Raw genomic sequence first — 20,102 nt, forward strand, 5'->3', positions numbered from 1 at the left:
CATCTATAGAATACATCACTCAAAACAGCAGATTATTTTGTATATATGAGATGCCAGATGTTAACTAAACTTATTGTGGTACCCATTTCACAATATATGTAAGACATTATGCTGTATACCTTAAACTTATACAGTGCTATATGTCAGTTTATCTCAATAAAACTGAAAGAAAAATACTTTTAAACAGAGAAAAATACTTTTAAACAGCAGATTACATACTACTTCCAATTACAAAGAGAATATTCACCCAAGTAAACCATATGCTGATCATTAAACAAGTCATTGTCAGGAATGTCAATAAACATAAAATACTGAAATGATACAGAATATGTTCTCTGACCATACTGAACTAATACAGAAGAATATTTGGAAACTTCTCAAATAGTAGGAAATTAAAGACACTTTTTTTTTCTTAAGTAGGCATTATGCCAAGAAATTTGACAACAGAGATGAAATGCACAAAATGCTTTAAAAACACAAATAACCAAAACTGACCAAAGAAGAAATTGATCACCTGACTAGCCCTATGGTAGTTAAAAGAGCTGAATCTAGAGTTTAAAATCTTTCCTCAAAGAAAACTTCATGCCTAAATGGGTTTGTTCATGAATTCTACCACTTTTAAGGAAATAATACCTCAGGTTTTTTTTTAAAGCCCATAGCTTACTTTGATGATGTGCCTTTTACAACATTTAAATTATTCTTTAAATTCTGAGTCACACATGAATAGGGCTCGTGCAGCACTCACTAAGATCATTAACCGATGCTATCTATAAATGTCTCTTATTTGCAAGCAAACTGAACAAATTCTTTGGAAAAATTACTGACAATAGCTGTGGAAAAAGTCATACCCTAAGTTATGCAATTGTTTTTATTATACTTTTAGGCATGACCAAAAAGCATTTTAAGAAATGAAGTCAAATACAGTGTTTGGCTCTATTTATTTAATGTGGAGTCAATAGTTATTTACCTACTGGGAAAAAATGCTATAATTGTCTTCTATAAATATTAACATGCTAAAAATATGATCAATAACACAAAGACTGTAGGTACAGGGAAGCTCCACTTATAATCCAAAAGATGACCTCAAGTTGGATAAACATATTTTATTAGCATGTTTAGGCAAGGTTTTAAAATCATAAATATTTTAAGGTATAAAAACCTGTGGATCACTTTCTACAGAAGACATGACAAGTACAGAAAGAAGATTTCTATGACTTGCTCCATACCTTGCCTCACATCACTGACCAGAAGAGACTTGAAATAATCATATACAACTCCCCCCCCCCCCCCCACCTTAGCTCCTTTGGTTATATCCACCTAATTAGTCACAGTTTCAAACTGGGGCAGAAAGAAAACAGTGCCCCCATACATTAATGAGGAGCAGATCTTTAAAAATTGTAGCAGATTTCAACATTTAAGCATTTTCTTTTTATGCATATATTAAATAAGAATGCAGGAAAAGTTACATAATATATTTCTTCCAAAAAATATTTAATATGGAACTCTCTTCACTGAAAGTGGAAAGAAAAATTAAGATACTTTGGAGATCTATGTGGCAGTTTCTAGCAAAGTTGAAAAAGCACATTCCCCATGACTCACCAATTCAACTTTTTGATATGCCTAGAGAAACTCAAGTGTGTACCCAAGAATGTAGAAGAATGTACAAGAATGTTTCTAAACATTCTTAAATTAACATAACATTTCTTACAATTTTCAGACAGTTTCAAACATACAATTTTAGACAGTCTCAACATAAAATTTCTAACAACTTTTAAACAGTGTAAAAGTTTATCAACAGAAGTAGGCATACATCATTTGTGTAAGTTCACACAAACATTATCACACAGCAGTTAAAATAAACAACCTAGAGCATGTAAAGCATGATGCCATTATACAAACTTTAAGGATAACACTATATATTTGTTTTTGGACAAATACATAAGTAGAGAAGGCATAAAAACATACAGAATATAAGTAAACACTGAATTCTGGTAGGTAAGTTCAGCCGGAAAAGAAGAAAGGGGAATGAGATTCCCAAGGGGTACATAGGAAGGAGATGTCATCCACAACTGAAACGTTGCTAGCTTGTTTGTTTAACTGAGGCCTGAGTGAGCACATGGATGCTTGGACACTCCACTTATTGCACAAAATATTTCACTTTAAAAAGAAAAGAGTAGGGACTCCTGGGTGGCTCCGTGGTTGAGCATCTGCCTTTGGCTCAGGTCCTAATCCCAGGGTCCTGGGATCAAGTCCTGCATCGGGCTCTCGACAGGGAGCCTGCTTCTCCTTCTGCCTGTGTCTCTGCCTCTCTGTGTCTCTCATGAATCAATAAATAAAATCTTTTCTTTTAAAAGAGTAGAATATTTTATCACAAACCTCGAAACACTTTGCCTATGAGTGGAACAACTTGCTTTATTCACAGCGACCAAACACCCAATATTACTCATTTCTAAAATATGTATCTACAACCATCATAAGCATCCAGGGAGAAACATAAAGGGCCTTGGTCTAAAAAAAAAAGGTCAAAAACCAAGTAAGAGCTTCAGGGTCAGAGGGAAACAGAACACCTGCCTTGATGGGAATGTCAGGAATTCTCTTTGGTTGGAACCCCTCCCCTTGGCCGCACTTGAAAAGCCGGCGGATGAGGCCGGACACAGCGCCCCGTGCAAAAGCCCTGCTCACTGGTGGAAGAAATCACGGGAGTGAGCACTGGATCCGGGGGGCAGGCGCCCCTTTGCTCGTTCTGCATTTAGAAATAACTTCTCACTCCTTGAAAAGCGTCGGAAATGTAAGCTACGAAGGCATGGGGTGGGGGCCTGGGGAGCGGGTACCCGGGGGTTTGGACGGTTTCTGCTTTGAGGGGTGCGAGCAGGGAAGTGCAGACTGAGGAACTCCAGGGTTTCCACGGCTTCACCCCGAATTCTGGGGTCAAACGATGGGGCCTCGCCGGGGAAGGGGACGCGGTCGGGGTCGTCCCAGCGGCGGGCAGGCGCCGACCGGACCACTCACCTGTCCGCGGCCGCCGGCGAGGGGCGGGGAAGGGGCGGTGAGCCGGAAGGGTGGCTGCCCCCACCGACCGCCCTCCGCGGCTGCGCCCCCGACCCGTCGGGCGCCGGCCCCGCCCTCCCGACTGTGACGTCAGCGCCCGCGGACCACTCAACGGCCGCCCCTGCCGGCTCGCTGGGAGCCGATTGGCCGGTGGGAGGAAGGGCGGGCGGCGGGAGGAACCGAGGGAAACCCTGCGGCCGGCGGTTGCCATGGACGCTCTCGCGCCTAGTAACCAGGCTCCGCGAGACCTGGCGGGTCGCGGAGGTGACGCCGGGAAGCGCAACCCAAGGGAGAGGCCGCGGAGGTAACCCTGCCGCTCCTGGGGGGCCTCTTCAGCGGCAGAGGGCTTGGTGGCCCCCATTCTAGTGCAGGATGCGGGCAAGCCTCCGCGTTTACACCTGTCTGCTGCCCAGCTGGGCTTCCCCACGGCGGCGTTATCTAGTGAGTGACCTTCTCCTCCCTGCTCACTCTAAGGGAAAGATCTGCTGTCCCCCCCCCCCCCCCTCTTTTTCTTGAGCAGATATTTCCATCCACAGTAGCCTCCACTAACTAGTTCATCCAGGGTCTGGGTCACCTGTCTCCCATACATCACCATCCGTCCACCCATGCAGCTTCCTTAACACCATGTGGTAGGAATTTATGTTTTACAGGAAAGAATTCAACTTGGGGAAGTTAACTGACGAATGCACACACACACACACACACACACACACACACCAGTATTGGACTGTAATAATGTATTGTAGTTAATATTTCATGAACCCTCACTCTGTGCCATATGCCATATTTTATACTAGGGCTTTACAGGCATAATCTCATTTATTTCTCTTACTAGCAATAATAATCTATTGATTATCATTACTTCTGTTTTTTAGATGAGGCAATGCAGGTTTGGAGATGTTGGGTAGCTTGCCCCAGAGACACACAAACAGAGGAAGAGCCATGCTCTGAATCCGGGTCTGTCTGGTTTTAATTTCTACTCTCTTTGCCTCTATATGATAAACAAATAAGCTTGAAATAAGGCATATATCAAAAACACAATACCAACTACGAAGAAGTAGCTTTAAAGGGTTACACTGTGGCAGGCACTACCCTTCACAACCTTGAACTTCAACTCATCAATGCTGGTGTGAGAAATGTACTGCTGGCCCAGTTCACATTAATACCTGCTGGAGGCCTGGTGAGTTGCCTTATCTGTAACAACAGGTAAACCAGGCACTGGGTCACAGGTGCCCTCTTGGGAGGCATTAAAGTCACCTTTTATAGGATAACACCTTTAGTAAGGCAGGCTAGATAATTTCAATACCACCTGGAAGGGAGAATTAGTGGCCCACAGATCAGGATCCAATAGCTGGTCCAAGAGAGTTTATACACAACCTCCTCAAGTTCTGGGATCAGAGTCCTTGCAGAAGATGCTTGCTGTCAGCACAAAGGCCAATGGAACCATAAGATAAAGGACCCAGATAGCTAGTGGTGGCCCACAGCTACTTTGTGAGATCTTTGAAGGTCAGCAGGGTTGTAATAGGGTTGTGGACAAGCTTCTGCTCATCCTGGATGGCAGAGAAGGAGACAGTGAGTGAGAAGCTTGCCAAAAATGAGCATGAGTAAGAAAGTAAGCAGAGACCCCCATCGCAGACTGCTGCTTCTCTCCTGAGAACAGCAGCCCTGTGAGACTGAGATGGAGCCAGAGAGCACCTTTCCTCAGCTCTTGAGCATAGAAAAGAAAAGTTTTACTGCATTAGTTAGGTGTTTCCCAAAATGTGTTCCCTGGTCCATTAAAGAGGCTATTCAATCAATGATAGCTCTATAATCAAATAAATTTGTGAATTTCTGACATAAAGAGACTTAAATAGGCTTTCTTTAGCACAGGAAATCTTAGTCTTCAATGTGCCCATTTGTATTTTCCTCCTGGATTCCAACCATGGAGTTTTTAAAACCAGAACACTTGTTAACATCTCCATGAACACTAATATTCCACAGAACACAGTTTGGGAAACATTGGCTTAGCATTAAATGTGTCTTAAAAATATGTTTCAGTGAGAGAAAGTAAAATTGATATATGTGTCTAGCTAATTACAGACCTTCTCCAAAGCAGTAGAGAAGTAATGGGTTTATCTTTATATTCAGTGAAAGATTCTAATTCAGTTGAGGTTCGATGACAGCTCCCCATCTAAGTATCCTACCTAGGAGTGTGGGGATAGGGAGGAGGAGTCAAAGAGTGGCTCATGGAAAACTGATGGAAAAAGAACTGAGAGAGAAAGAGAGGTGAAAGAGGAGTATGGGGGTATGAGTGTGTGGGAGTGAAGGAGAATGTTTAGGAAAATGAAATAGCAAATATTGCCCTTAGAGCCAGCTGTCTCTAATCTGCCCACTCTCTAAATTCTTTTAATTCCATAATTCATTTTATGGCTATTTATATGGGGAAACTGGAAATATTGCACTGTAAAAATGTGAAAGTCTAAATCATAGAATAATGTAAGCTGTAAATTGCAGTCTAAAAATTAGAGAATAATGTAGATTCTTGAAATGTGTTCTTTATCATTGATTCTTAGAAATTACTTAGCAACAGATGCACAACATTTTACTCAAATTTGCACCATCCATATCAATGGCTTTGTTTTCCTTGAGCACTGTGTTGATTGTCAGTATGTGAAGGCAGCAATGTCAACCTATGGACTGGATATTGGATCGACATTGACTTAATGTACAGAATACAGGACTCATGTTTACATGAGTAAACTCTGCTTCACAGAGGACTGATTGGGAAACTTGATTGAGTGTGTGATGCATTCGTTGAGAATTTTATCATTTACAACCGTAGCACAACAATATCAGCTATCACTGTTATGTTTTGCTTTTGTTACTAAGCTATTTGTAGAGGTGTGTATCACCGTCAGCCTTTTTTAACTGAATAGACTTTCTCATTGCATGAATTGCAGGGCACACCTTGTTGGGAGTACCTCCAGAGAGCCAAAGGTACATAGACTCAGCCTAGTTTAAATATCATCTTCTAACTCCTTTGTTTAGCACATGAGGAGCTGTGATTCTAGAGGTTCCAGGACATGCCCAGAATCACATTTTTTGCTGTGACCTCCTGATCAAGTGGGAAATGATAAGCTCCCACAGCGTTTTCTTTCTTTGTGCTTCCATCAGAGTCATTATCCCATTATCATATGTCTTTACATATCATCTCTCCCATGAACCCTAGGAGGACAGGAACGGTAAGTTTCCAGCCTTAGTCACAAGAATCATTTTGGAAGTCATTCATGCCGTTGAGTGAAGTTGTAGCGCACACATCTTCATTTTTGTCTTACCTGTTAACATAAATGAAGATATCAACCACCATCCAGGTTGGAACTCCCCTTGTTCAACTGCATTGAGAGGTTGGCCAGAGACAGAAGAGTTCAGCAAAAATCAGTGAAAGCACTCTGTGAAAATCAATTGGCTATCTGGAACTTAAAACACAGAGTATTGTATAGCTTATTATTATTTTATATATAAATTATGTGCTATACATCCTTTATATCACTAAAATATATAATAAAGTGGTGTATGTATATATGAATGTATTTTTCCCAGAAAGCCAGTTGTTAAATGTTTGTATTGCTGTAAGTGGATCCCTGTTCCTATCTTTAGAGATTACTGTCTAGTAGGACGTGGGAAAACCCCCATGGTGCAGGCTCCAATGTGATGAGAGTCCTCAAAAGAGGGAACACACTGTCAGCCAGGGATTCTTAAACGGTTAATTTATAGGTGATATGGAATATCGTGTAGCTCTTTAAACTGAAGAGAGTTTGTGGAAATAAAAATGGAGCGGGCTGTAGACAGATGTGCTATATTTGTATCAGATATTTGAAATGGTATTTCTCAGTGATAAGAAAGTTGATTTCTTTTTGTTGACATGGTTGAAAACAGTTCATCTCTTCTTAATACACTGGAAACAGCTACAGTCTGGCCGAGTGTGAACTCTTGTCTGCTTTGTGATGGCTTTTGCCTGATTGATGCGAGCTTCTGTTGACCATTTCTGAAGGTGCCATACTGTAGACACAGGTACCAGATACCTGACTGCACCTTTTACATGCTGAACCTAAGTTTTCAACTCTGTTCGTTGTTGTTAGTGAGACAATATAGGCCAGACAAGCCATGACCACAGTGCCCTGGTGAAGAAAGCCTCTCTAGCTCCTTCTTTAGGTGGCAGTATCAGATGCTGTTAGTGCTACAATCCATGTTCCCTCAGATGCTTTGACCATTTTTTTTTAAAGATTTTATGTATTTATTTGAGAAAGTACACACCCGAGAGAGCATGAGGCGTGGAGAGGAGCAGAGGGAGAGGGAGAAACAGACTCGGCGCTGAGCAGGGACCCCCCCCCCCACCAGGCTCTATCCCAGGACCCTGAGCTGAAGGCAGACTTACCTGACTGAGTCACCCAGGCACCCCCACTTTGACCATTTCTTAAGCACAGCCTGTTTGTGTGCTTTCACTCATAGCAGTGGACTCTACATCTCCTTAAGGAAGGACTGCCTTCTGGCTGCCAGCATCAATTTTGCCAACATAAGAAAAGCTGAAGTGTCTAGGAATTTGTGACTTGAGCCAACCCTTCCTCAAAGACTAATAAATTCAGGGGTATAAATACCCCCACTTCCCTGCCCTCATTGTTACAACTCTGAGGGGTGACCTACCCTGTCTCCAGAGCTCCCCTACAGGACTGAACCAAGCCTACCCTCCTAGAGATTTGATGATACCATACTCCTGCTTCCTCTGACTTCCCATCTAGATGTCTAGATCTCACTTCCTCTATCTTTACTAATTTTTTTCAAGGGAACACTTTCTGATAAATAATTTTTACACTAATCTTCAGGGTCAGCTTCTTGGGAACCCAACCTATGGTGGTGGCCATGCGTTCTATGATGTGCTATCCACCACCATCAAGTGCTCCCTGGCCACAGTTGATTGGACTACAGGTGGGCACCTAGCTCAAAGGTAGCCCATCTGTAGTCTGGCAAGCAGACAGAGGTGGCTTAGCACAAAAGCCCATCTAACTAGATCCTTTCTCAAAACATTTGATTTTCTGCTATAAAGAGAGTAATTGAATTAACACATTTGATGTTGCAAAATTCTAGTTGAGATTCACAGATTTGGACAGCCAGGGAGCAACAAGATATTACTGTCATTGAGGCCCTATTACATCTTCAGTGACTCTCTAGTTTGCAAACATTTTCCCATTTCCATGAGATTTCTTATTTCTACATGTCTCCTTCCTGTAACCCTCATTATTCGAGATAATCTGATCTCTCTATTTCCCCAAAGAGCCTAAACCACAAACTAGGAATCACCTCACTGGTGGCCCCAATTTTCTGGCCACTAATTGCCAGATTCTTAAGGTAAAGTTTCCAGATAATTATCTAAAAGGCCATAATGATTTGAATAGAAATAACCCGAAGACAAATTAGTGTTCTAATAAGTTGAATAATGAAGATGGAAGGAACTCTGAGATACTGAAAAACTGAAAGGAGGCAGACTAGTCCTCATGCTTGAGGTAGAAAAAACATTCAAATACTCTTCGGACTTCCAAAACCCCTTCTGTCACTTGCAGCAGCCAAGATGAAGTTCCCAAGCTAGGTAGGAGACAGATAAGGGAAAGAAAGACTGAAAAGCCCACCAACCAGGAGTGTGGAGGGAATGATATAAATCATAAATGTGGAGCCCTTTGGCTTACAGGTGACTCTTGAGCCTTTGGATGCCTTTGGTTCAGTGATGAAGGGACCACACTAGAATGGAAACTGAGCCGTGTTGTCTGGGACTTGCTCCAGGTTTGCTCTATGACTCGATTAAAAAGGAACTTCTGATCTAGTCCAGCTCACCAGGGCCCAAAAAAAGAGACAGGACTACAGGACAGACATCCTTGTTCAGAAATGGAAGTTGAATGACCTTTGAGGTATCAGGCCTGGTAGGACATAGAGGTGTGTAGTATCCACACTACAACCCTCCTTGTCAGAATGAAAGGCCAGAATTTTATAGACACAACCAGATGCAAACAACTAGAATTCAAGCTTGCCTGGAATCAACATCGTCTCTCCCACCCCTACCCGACACTTCTCTAGAATGCTCATAAAAATACCAACTGCTCTTCATAGGCTGATATTTAGTTCATCTGAGTCACAATACATAGACATCTTTGCTCTGCTAGAACATTCCCAAGTACTGAGCATTACACATCAGAATTGCCCAGAAAGCTTTTAAAATGCAGATTTTGGGGTCTCATCCCAAGAGGATTTGATTCAGTAAGTCTAGGGTGGAGCCTGGGAATCCATACAAAGGAATTTACTTGTATTTGAGCAATAATAACAGATTTTACATTTTGTTCAGATGATCCTTAAATCTTGGGGATTTTTTTTTAAGTATAATTGACCTACAGTGTTATATTAGTTTCAGGTGTATGATGTAACCAGGGGATTTTTAAAGGCAAAGAGGACATTCTGTCTCTTGATTTCCTTTGTTTGAGATAGATATTTCTAAACTTACATAACCTACATTGTAAACAAGTTGTCTTTTTTCTTGCTTGTGAGTGAGATTTTTTTTTACTGGAGTTCAATTTGCCAACATATAGCATAACACCCAGTGCTCATCCCATAAGGTGCCCCCCTCAGTGCCTGTCACCCAATCACCCCCACCCCCCGCCCACCTCCCTTTCCACCACCCCTTGTTTGTTTCCCAGAGTTAGGAGTCTCTCATGTTCTGTCTCCCTCTCTGATATTTCCCACTCATTTTCTCTCCTTTCCCCTTTATTCCCTTTCAGCATTTTTTTATATTCCCCAAATGAATGAGACCATATAATGTTTGTCCTTCTCTGATTGACTTATCTCACTCAGCATAATACCCTCCAGTTCCACCCACATCGAAGCATATGGTGGGTATTTGTTGTTTCTAATGGCTGAGTAATATTCCATTGCATACACATATCACACCTTCTTTATCCATTCATCTTTCAGTGGACACCGAGGGTGAATGAGATTTTTTTAAGGTTACTTATGTTTCTAATTCAAATTAAGTTTCATTTTTTTTAAGTATCCAGGAGGAATTTTTTGTCTCTTCTGTTTCTCTCTCCCCAGGTTTGGGAGACCCATCACCAACATCCTTTGATGTCTCCCCTATATCCAGGAAGCCTCATGTGAGCATTCTCATTAGAGCTTTATTTCTAGTCTTCTGCAAACAGCAATTCTGGGTGAACTGAGCAAGGGTGGAAATATTATCTCTGAACAGAGCCTACCTAGGTAGCTCCATCTTCCCTCTGATTGATCAGACCTTGGCTAAAAGCATTCACGTCTCACTGCCTTGAAGCTTCCCTAAGGAAGAGTCTTCAAGATTACAATGAAAACCAAAAAGCAAATCTCATCATACTCAGGAGACACTAATGCCCTCAGATTTACCCAAATACCTAGAGCCTGCTTACACTTACCTGCTGAGAATATATACCTATATATTCTCTCTTATCTCTCCACCTCTCTCTGTGTGTGTATGTATGTACATATACGTATATACACCTATATATTCTCTACTTCCTTAGAAATCATTTGAATCTAAAGTGAGAATCATCAACTCCACACTGTATTATTTCTTCTTACTTCATTCAGAACAATGTTTGAATTGTCAATCAATTCAAAGAAAAAGAGAAAAGACAGTGAGCAACTGTATGATCTGTAGGCAATCCCAGTCCATCTCTCCACCCACCGGGACAAGAGGTGTTACAGCTGCCTGTGAAAGTGTCCTCCCACTTTCTTCCACCTTATGATTCAGTCACCAGTGCTCTGAGGGCACTAAGTGTGTCGTCATGAATTTGATAAAGGATCATCTATTGCTTATCCTATGAAGGATACAATTCTGCAGACACCCCACTGCCATGGTGGCTGGTCCTCAAAAACTGTGTTTGAGTTGCACCTGTACACTGTGGGTCAGACCACCAGTACCCATGGCCTACATGGATTACAAGTGTGCTGTCTTTAGCACCTGGGATGACACTGGGCCTTTTGCCTCAAGCCTTGGAATGCTTCTGTATAACCCAAATACCTGCTTTCCTCTTCTCTACATGCTGTGATACAGAAGTGGTTGGGAAGCACTGCTCTAGAAACACATAGGCATTTCTGAAGACCATAGTCATCTACCATAGTGACTTCCCACCCCTCCATCTGGGGTACAGCTAGGGAGATGTTTTCTACCTAAGCTGACCCCATGCCTGTTGGAAAGAACATAACCTCACTAATAAGACAGACCCAACTGGTAGTCTTGGTTTTGCCCTCCACTGGTACAAGACAGTGACCAAGTCATAGCCGCTCTGAGACTTGGTTTCCTTATCTGTAATGTAGGGATAGTAATACCACCTTCACAGGTGGTTATCCAAATTAAACGGGAACACAGATGAGATAAGAGCTCTCCTTCCCCTCACAGGAGCACATCACTGTTGCTACAGAACAAGAGAGGGATGACGGAGGAAGATTCTTGAACCTCCACAGCCACACATGGTGGCTATTTTCTCCTGGCTTCCCCCTCCCACAGCAGCATAGCAGGAAGAGAAGCATCACATTATCTTGCAGCAGAAACATGGCAAGACAGAATTTAATTATATGTGGCTGCAAGTTAGCCACAACATTGGATGAGGTCATCAGTTCTTACAGAAAATGACCAAGGCTTCTTGAAAGGTGACAACTATTTTTAAATAACTAGACTTTTTTTAAAAAATGTTTTTTTCTCTCCCCTCTCAGCTTAAGGCAGATTGGCCCAAGTCCTAATTTAGATCAGGGTTTCTTGTGAGTACTAGAGCTTATCTTTCTTCCCCTGGTTCTCTATCCCTGGAGTTTGTATACACATCCAAGCACACAGCTTAGAAATAACAATGAAAATATATAAACTGGTATCTGAGACACATATATAGAAAGTTTAAATAACTTATTGGGTGCCACACTCTCTTGAGGGGGTGGTTAAGAGAGTCAGGAAGAGATTGCAGAGGACACAGTGACTCTACTATGGCTCTGAGAGTCGTTCTCAAAAACGCAGAGCATTGAGGATGGGTGTTTGCTGGGTCTGGGGCACCACCCGAAGTGTAACATAGCAGGCTTCTGCAGCCCAGTGGAGACTTCTAGTCTATGAGGCAAGCCTGCTAGACACCCTGGAATATGTTCCATGGAGCATGTCGGCACTTACGTGGTTTTAGGGCATCAATTTCCAATCTTCGGCTTCTGTACATACTCATTCCTACAACTGATCTTCCTTGAGGGGAGCAGGGTCAAGGAGTCCACTTGGTTCCTTCATCCTTTCACTAAGACCCTACGTACTTTCAAACACATGTTGGCGTCAGGTGTGAAACATCTTGGGGTGACAAACGAAGAGGCAACCCAAAGGCTAGAAATTCTATGACTGTAATAATTAGGTAATGAATTATTTTGCCAGTGTAGTGGGTTTTAGTTCATTTCCTACAAAATTAAAGGAAGTTTCAAACAGTTGTTCATCCATCAAATAATTTTTGAAGATAGATGATCTTGTTATTTAAGGCATATCATTCAGAAGGAATTATATTTTAAGTTGAGTAACATTGATACAAGGATTCTTCTTTCAGTCCTATTTAATTTGTGTGAACAAAGTTTCTCAACACCAGCATCCATAAAAATGAGACATTGGCACAGACATAACATGGAAACTCAACTCAGTTTAGCAGTGACATGTGTACTAATAGTAGAATAAGTAAATCATGTCCTATCTATCTCATGGAGAGGTGTATTTCCAATAAAATGTTGCTTTGGGAGTTTAATAATAAGATAAATTTCTGTTTCTTAGGTCAATAGTATGCCAGTAATTAAAAGTTTGACATCTTTATGCTTGGAACCTTATTTGATGCTGTTATAAAGGTTTCAGAATTGTTAAATCTCACTTTTGTACATATTTCTGTTTTGTTTATATTTTCTTTTGTTTCATTTATATACAAATTTTGAATTGAATTTAAATAAAATAAAATTATGCTCTATGTTGGCAAATTGAAATTTTTAAAAGATTTTATTTATTTATTTGAGAGGGACAGTAAGCAAGCAAAAGAGAAAGAGCATGGAAGCAAGGGTGGAGAGAGAGAAAGAGGGAGAAGCAGATCCCTGCTGAGCAGGGAGCCTGATGCAGAGCTCCATCCCAGGACCCTGAGATCATGACCCAAGCTAAAGGCAGACAGTTAATCAACTGAGCCACCCAGGTGCCAGGCACATTGAATTTAAATTAAAAAAAATTTTTTTTGAGAGAGAAAAACAAGAGGGTGATCAATGGGAGATTTTCAAGCCCAAATACACATTACAATAAAATGCATTTCTGGGGGGGAAGTAGAATAGGAAAATGAGCTCAAAGAATTGATTAAAATTTCTGACCATTAAGATAAGCTTGTTCATTTATTTTTAAATAGGTGATGGTGGATATCATTCGTTACGTATTTTACTAGATATATTAAAAAGAATGACGTAACAACTTTACTTTTAAATATCAGTATTGATATTGATATCAGTACATTTTGCAATTACTTAAACATACCTTTTTTGCACATCAACTTTAAAAAGTGCAAGAGAATATAAAATGTTTTAAAGAAATTTTTAAGATTTATGTGAGCTCCATGTTTTGAAGACTGTGGCTCTAATGTGCCCAAATGGTAATGATTTGACTCCTCCTGTCCCTATCTCCCAAGGAATTCCTGCTTCCATTTTAGCATTTGAACTCAAAGCTGCTCATCGCTGTCCTGTCACACAGGGATAACCTTGGAATGATCTGTTCAGGAGGGAGGCACATTCTGGTATTATACTTTTTAGTTAATATCTTTCTACAAAAGGTAGAAATAATATGAAAAGTACTCTTTCCAGGCATAATCTTGAGATAAAAGAAGTGACAAAAATCAGAGCAGTTCCTGGGAAACACAAAACATCTGGGATGGAAGAAAAGATTACTCCGGTAGAGGGGGAGGAAGGGCGGCCCCCACTTGTACTTGGGCAGGAACTAGAGAGGAGAGAACAGAGAAAGGATGTGGAGGGGACATGCCAAGACAGAGCTAATCACAAGGCCAATCAATGTGTCCCTCACCGACCCATGCTCAATAAACCTGCCCTTTATCAGTGTCTCCATGAGTTAAGCCCATTAGCTCCTACCAAAAAGTGGATATTGGCACAAGAACAACTGATTGGTAACAGATTCATCCCAATGTTGAGAAATAAGCAGGAAGTAGCAGCGGGAAGCACTGGTCCCCATAAAATTGGGGGTTTGGGGGGTGGGGGGCTTTGTTTTCCAAAATAGGCCACCAAAAGCAGAAGCTGGATACACTATAGGAAAACTTCATCAGCTGCACAGTGTTGCTATGGCCTGCCCTGTTTGCTTTCAACGGGTAGAATAAACGAATGGAATTGTACAGACTGATAGCTTAGATCAGGTCAACGTCACAAATACACCATATTACAAAATCCTGGCTCTTCCTACATAGGCATACACACACACATACATGTTCCCTAAGCACCTTGTGAAGAATTTTTGCTTTAATGTGGCTGCCTTCATGATCAGGGAGTTTTGTTCGCAGGTAATTAGTAATCAAAGCAAGAATGGGCCCCACCCCTCCCTAACCGGTGGCCACAAACTTGCTGCTCCAAGTGTGGTCTACAGACCAGCAGCAATGGCATCCCCTGGGAGTTTATAAGAAATGCAGAACCTAAGATTTTGCCTTTGTGACAAATCAACAGAATTCAAAGTTGTATCGCATGTCTAGGTGAGCTGTATGTATACTAAAGTTTGAGGTGCACTTGACAACATGGTACAGCTACTCTGAATGTAGCACAGATGAGATGAGGGTTGGATACTTGATATAAATTGCACGGCCCAGTATTTTTCTTGGGAATCAGAACTGAGAACAACAATCAGGGAAATCAATCTTCTTAGTTGTCATCCTTCCTAGTGTATTGTATAATGATATACTTATTGGACAAACATTTCATTTCAAGTGTCTGAAGCAGCTTAGATATTTGGTAAATTATAAATGTGTGTGTGCACACGCATGCACACACAAACATGCATAGCATAAAACGCACAGCACAAGGAAAGGAAACTACAGACCAATATCCCTTATGAATACAGATGCAAAACTCCTTATCAAGATACTAGCCAACCAAATCTGACAGCATACCAAAAGGATTATACCGCATGATCAAGAGAGATTCATTCCTGAAATTCAAGTGTGATTCAACGTGTAAGAAGCAACCAATGTAATACACTAAATTAATAGAACAAAGGGGAAGAAACACATGATCATCTCAGGTGATGCATAAAAAATATTTGACAAAATCTAACATTCTGTCCTGATAAAAACACTGAGAAAACTGGTACTAGAAGGTAACTTTCTCAACAGGAGAAAGGACATTTATGAAAAACCCATAGCTAACATCACAGTTAATGGTGAAAGACTGCACATTTTCCTCCTCTAATATCTAGAACAAGACAAGGCTGCTACTCAATATTGTACTGGAAGTACCAGAGAAAGTAGGCAATAAAAAGAGATAAAAGGCATCCAGATAAGAAAGGAAGAGGTAAAACTACCTCTCTTCACAAGTGACATGACCCTACATGCAGAAAATCCCAAAGAACAAAAAGAAAACCTTCTAGAGCAACAAATGAGGTCAGCAAAAATGTAGGGTATGAGTACAACACACAAAAATCAGTTGTGATTTTATACACCAGCAATGAATAATCTGAAAAGCTAATTAAGAAAATAATTCCTGTGCAATAGCATCCAAAAATATAAAATACATAGGAATGAATTTAACCAAGGAGGTGAAAGTCCTGTGAGTTGAAAACTGCAAAACATTGCTGAAAGAAATTAAACAAGACCTAAATGAATAGAAAGCAGCCACATTCATGGATTGGTTATTGTTAAGATGGCAGTACCATTCAAAATGATCTAGAGTCAATGCAATCCCTTTCAAAATCCCAATGGCCTTTTTTGCAGAAATGGAAAAGCTGGTCCTCAAGTCCGCGTGGAATTTCCAGGAGCCCAAAATAGCCAAAACAAATTGAAAATGCAGAAGATGTGTAGAAGACTCATACTTTTCGATTTCAAAACTTTGCATAGCAAAGTAATCAAGACAGTGCCATACTGGCGTAAGGAAAGATACACTCAATGAAATAGAAGTGAGAGTCCAGAAATAATCCCTGATATCTATGGCCAGCTGGTTTTCAACCAGGGTGTGAAGACCATTTGATGGGAAAAGGATAATCTCTTCCACAAACTGTCCTGAGTCAATAGAGTATCTATCTACAGGCAAAAGAACAAAGTTGGACACCTATCTCATGCCATATACAAAAATTAACCAACGACCTAAATCAAAGAGCTGAAACCATAAACCTCTTAGAAGAAAGCATAGTAGTAAATCTTTACAACTTTGGATTTGGCAATGGATGAAGAAATTACTTTGTTTGCATTCTGATTGCAAAATTTTCCACATCTATAAAATTTTACTGAGTACCTTAAGAAACTTGAATTTGTTTAAGACAAGTGCTACAAAATAGCAAGTGTATGTTGAGTGGTCATACGTTCCATACAGGACAGTGTGCTTCACACGTATTATGTCACTAAAATTCAAAAGGGCAGTATTACAAAAGGGCAGTATTATTAACCCCTTTTTTACAGAGGAGAAAAATGAGATTTTAGAGCTAAATTAGTCCATACAGAGCTAAGCAGTTACTACGTGATGTTGCTAGAATTTGATTCTACATCTCTGACACTTCCCAGTTTGCTTCCTCATAAGAAACTCGACTTTTTAACCTAGTGTTGGCTGTCTTTGGATGCTTGGCTCTTAAATCTTGGTGCAGTCCATCAGGCATGGCGTCAAGCATGGCAAGAGAAAGCACACCATCACCTCCTGTCTGGAACCCAGAGAAGCCAGTGTGGATTATTGTGGGGCTCCTTCTGACATGGGATTTCAAGTGGCGATGCTAGTCCAGAGGGGTCAGAGTGTGTTATGAAATATCACATGACCCAGAGCTTGAAGATACTGGGTCAAACGGGAGGCTTTACTTGTTTTCCACTCAGATGCTTGTTTGATTAAAAATAACTGTAAGATTCAAGAACATGTTCTTGGATTTAAATATCACTCAACCATTAGAAACGACAAATACCCACCCTTTGCTTCAACGTGGATGGAACTGGAGGGTATTATGCTGAGTGAAGTAAGTCAATCGGAGAAGGACAGACAGTGTATGTTCTCATTCTTTTGGGGAATATAAATAATAGTGAAAGGGAATATAAGGGAAGAGAGAAGAAATATGTGGGAAATATCAGAAAGGGAGACAGAACATAAAGACTCCTAACTCTGGGAAACAAACTAGGGGTGGTGGAAGGGGAGGAGGGCGGCGGGTGGGGGTGAATGGGTGACGGGTACTGAGGGGGGCACTTGACGGGATGAGCACTGGGTGTTATTCTGTATGTTGGTAAATTGAATACCAATAAAAAATTAATTTATTAAAAAAAATAAAATAAAATAAATAAATAAATATAAGCTAATAGTTAACGAGAAATATGTTTAGTAGAGATGCCTCAGCCTCTACTAGGCCCACCAGCAGGGGTTCAGGCCAACACAAGACCTCAAGAAAGGTGACAATTAGTGCGTTGTTACTTAATTTGGTTTCATAACAGCCATACACATATCGACCACCCGAAATTTAACTTCAATGGTCACACAAATAAAGGAATAGTAGGCTTTTAGAACTAGAAGAAATGTCAAGTGGCTCTATTTTTCTTTCTATCTTATTCTGGTACCAACATTTTGTTCCACAGGAAGTGAAAAGTATATATACTTGCACTTTTCTTCTGGAAAAAGTTAATCACTGACCTCTTCCTCTTGCTCTGCAAAGAATATTAGAAATCTAAGGAAACTCAAAAATTATACATTTCAGTCTCATTTCTTTACAGACAAGGGAACCAAAATGAAGCCCAGGGAGTTTCAGAGAGTTGCCCAAAGTCACACTTTTGGAAGAATCTGGACCGGAACTAAGGTGCTCTGATGCCAGGGAACATTCCCCAACCCAGTTGAATGTTTTTCACAGAGCAGATGGAAGCTTCACCTCACACAGCTGACATCCTGAGACTTCCATTGGCCCTTTTTTCTCCCTCCTTCTCTCTATTAAATATTCTCTTACCTGGCTCCTTTGCTTTTTTCATTTCTACTTTTCTCTCCCACTTCAGTGGAATAAATCCTCATAGCCTATCCTATGTGAAAGTTTATGGTCAGTAAAATCTGTGATTCCCTATCTATCTTAAAATGGCATCAGTCATCCCTCACCCTTGATTAACAGTTTGACTCAGAATTAAGTTTCAGGTTGAAAATAATTTTCCTGCAGGATCTTGTCATCTGACTTCCAGGTTGGTGTGATAGCACTGTGATTCCTAATACTTCCATATGTGATCCGGCTTTTTCTCCCCTTTTCTTCATCCTTACTGTTCTGAAATTTTATGTAGATTTGTTTCTTACACAGTTGTTGTTTGCTTATTTGATTTTTTATGGTACTGGGCACCTGGCTGGTCCTTACTATGTAGACTGCCATGTCCATTAATTCCAGAAAATCTTCCTGCATTATTTCTTTGATAATTTTCCCCCTTCTATTTCCTCTGGACTTGGTGTTAGGTGGATTTTGTTTCTCCTGAGCTTCTAATGTTCTTACTTCTCTCCTGCTTGACATTACTTTGTCATTTAATATTTACATTGTTGGAAGATCTCCTTGACCATATACCCAGACTTCTTGTCTCATTTATTTTAGTGATACTTTTCATTTTGAAAAGCTTTTTTTTTTTAAAGATTTTATTTACTTATTTATTCATGTGAGATACACAGAGAGAGGTAGAGACATAGGCAGAGGGAGGATTAGGCCCCTTGCAGGGAGCCTGATGTGGAACTCCATCCCAGTACCCTGAGATCACTACCTGAGCCAAAGGCAGACACTCAACAGTGAGTCACCCAAATGCCCTTCTAAGAGCTTTTATTTATGATTCAAATCTCCCCCACCAAGAACAATGTTCTTGTATGAATGCAATGTCATCTCGTACCTCTTTGGAAGCATTAGCTGTGCAATATTTTCAGTTTCCTTCTCTTCCCAGCATAATTTCCTCCCTCTTTTCTTCTGTTCATTGTGGGCACTTGTGTCAATGGTTGATGATCATTGACTATCCATTCATATTTCAGAGCGAGACATTGAGAAGGCGATTAGGAGCTCCAAGTATGTGAATACATTCGTCAGCCAATGGCCTCCACGCTTGGACTCCTCCAGATTTCACTGTGTGGACCTGTTTTCTCTGGGGAAGAATCCTCAAACCCTCACCCTTGTGCAGCTGCTGGCACTGTGTGAGCAGAGTATCATCTCTCTAAAATAAATAAGTAAATCTTTTATTTATTTATTTTTTAATAATAAATTTATTTTTATTGGTGTTCAATTTGCCAACATACAGAATAACACCCAGTGCTCATCCTGTCAAGTGCCCCCCTCAGTGTCCGTCACCCATTCACCCCCACCCCCCGCCCTCCTCCCCTTCCACCACCCCTAGTTCATTTCCCAGAGTTTTTTTAAATGACATTTGGAACTTTGGATCTCCATATCTCTTCCCTTTTGTCTTATTCTTTCATCTTCTTCTTTTACAGGATAAAAATCCAGAACATAGAAGCATTATTCACAATAGGCAAAAGGTGATACAACCCAAGTGTTCTTCAGTGGATGAATGGTTAAGCAAAATGGGGCATATTCATACAATGGAATGTTATTTGGCCTTTCATGAGGAGGAAATTCTGGTACAGGCTACAGTATGGATGAACCATGTTACATTACTTAAGGGAAAATAAGCCAGTCACAAAAAGACAAATACTAGATATTCTACTTGTATAAAGTCCCCAAAGGAGTCAAATTTATAGAGACAGGAAGTAGAATGGTGGCTTCTAGGAGCTGGAGGAAAAAGGAAATGGGACATTCATGTTGAATAGAGAGAGAGTTTCAGTTTCATGAGATGAAAAAA

General features: G+C 40.7%; 1 protein-coding gene and 1 long non-coding RNA gene across 3 annotated transcripts in view; one reads left to right on the top strand and one right to left on the bottom strand.

The window, feature by feature from the left end:
• TEKT3 (tektin 3) overlaps nt 1-3,109 on the bottom strand; it is a 39,931-nt gene extending 36,822 nt beyond the window's left edge. The window contains exon 1 of the mRNA XM_026005200.2: nt 3,010-3,109. The gene's annotated coding sequence lies outside the window, so the exon portion shown is untranslated. The remainder of the gene's footprint in view (nt 1-3,009) is intronic.
• LOC140594730 (uncharacterized) lies at nt 2,664-19,474 on the top strand. 2 transcript variants are annotated; one of them, XR_011995943.1, is made up of 3 exons: nt 2,664-2,788; nt 3,924-4,005; nt 19,282-19,474. It is a non-coding gene; the product is annotated as an uncharacterized lncRNA (long non-coding RNA). The 2 variants fall into 2 exon arrangements; XR_011995942.1 differs by lacking the exon at nt 2,664-2,788 and adding an exon at nt 3,343-3,489.
• The last annotated feature ends 628 nt before the right edge of the window (nt 19,475-20,102 follow it).

The sequence above is a fragment of the Vulpes vulpes genome, chromosome 12 (assembly GCF_048418805.1).
Source record: "Vulpes vulpes isolate BD-2025 chromosome 12, VulVul3, whole genome shotgun sequence".
Lineage (NCBI taxonomy): Eukaryota > Metazoa > Chordata > Mammalia > Carnivora > Canidae > Vulpes > Vulpes vulpes.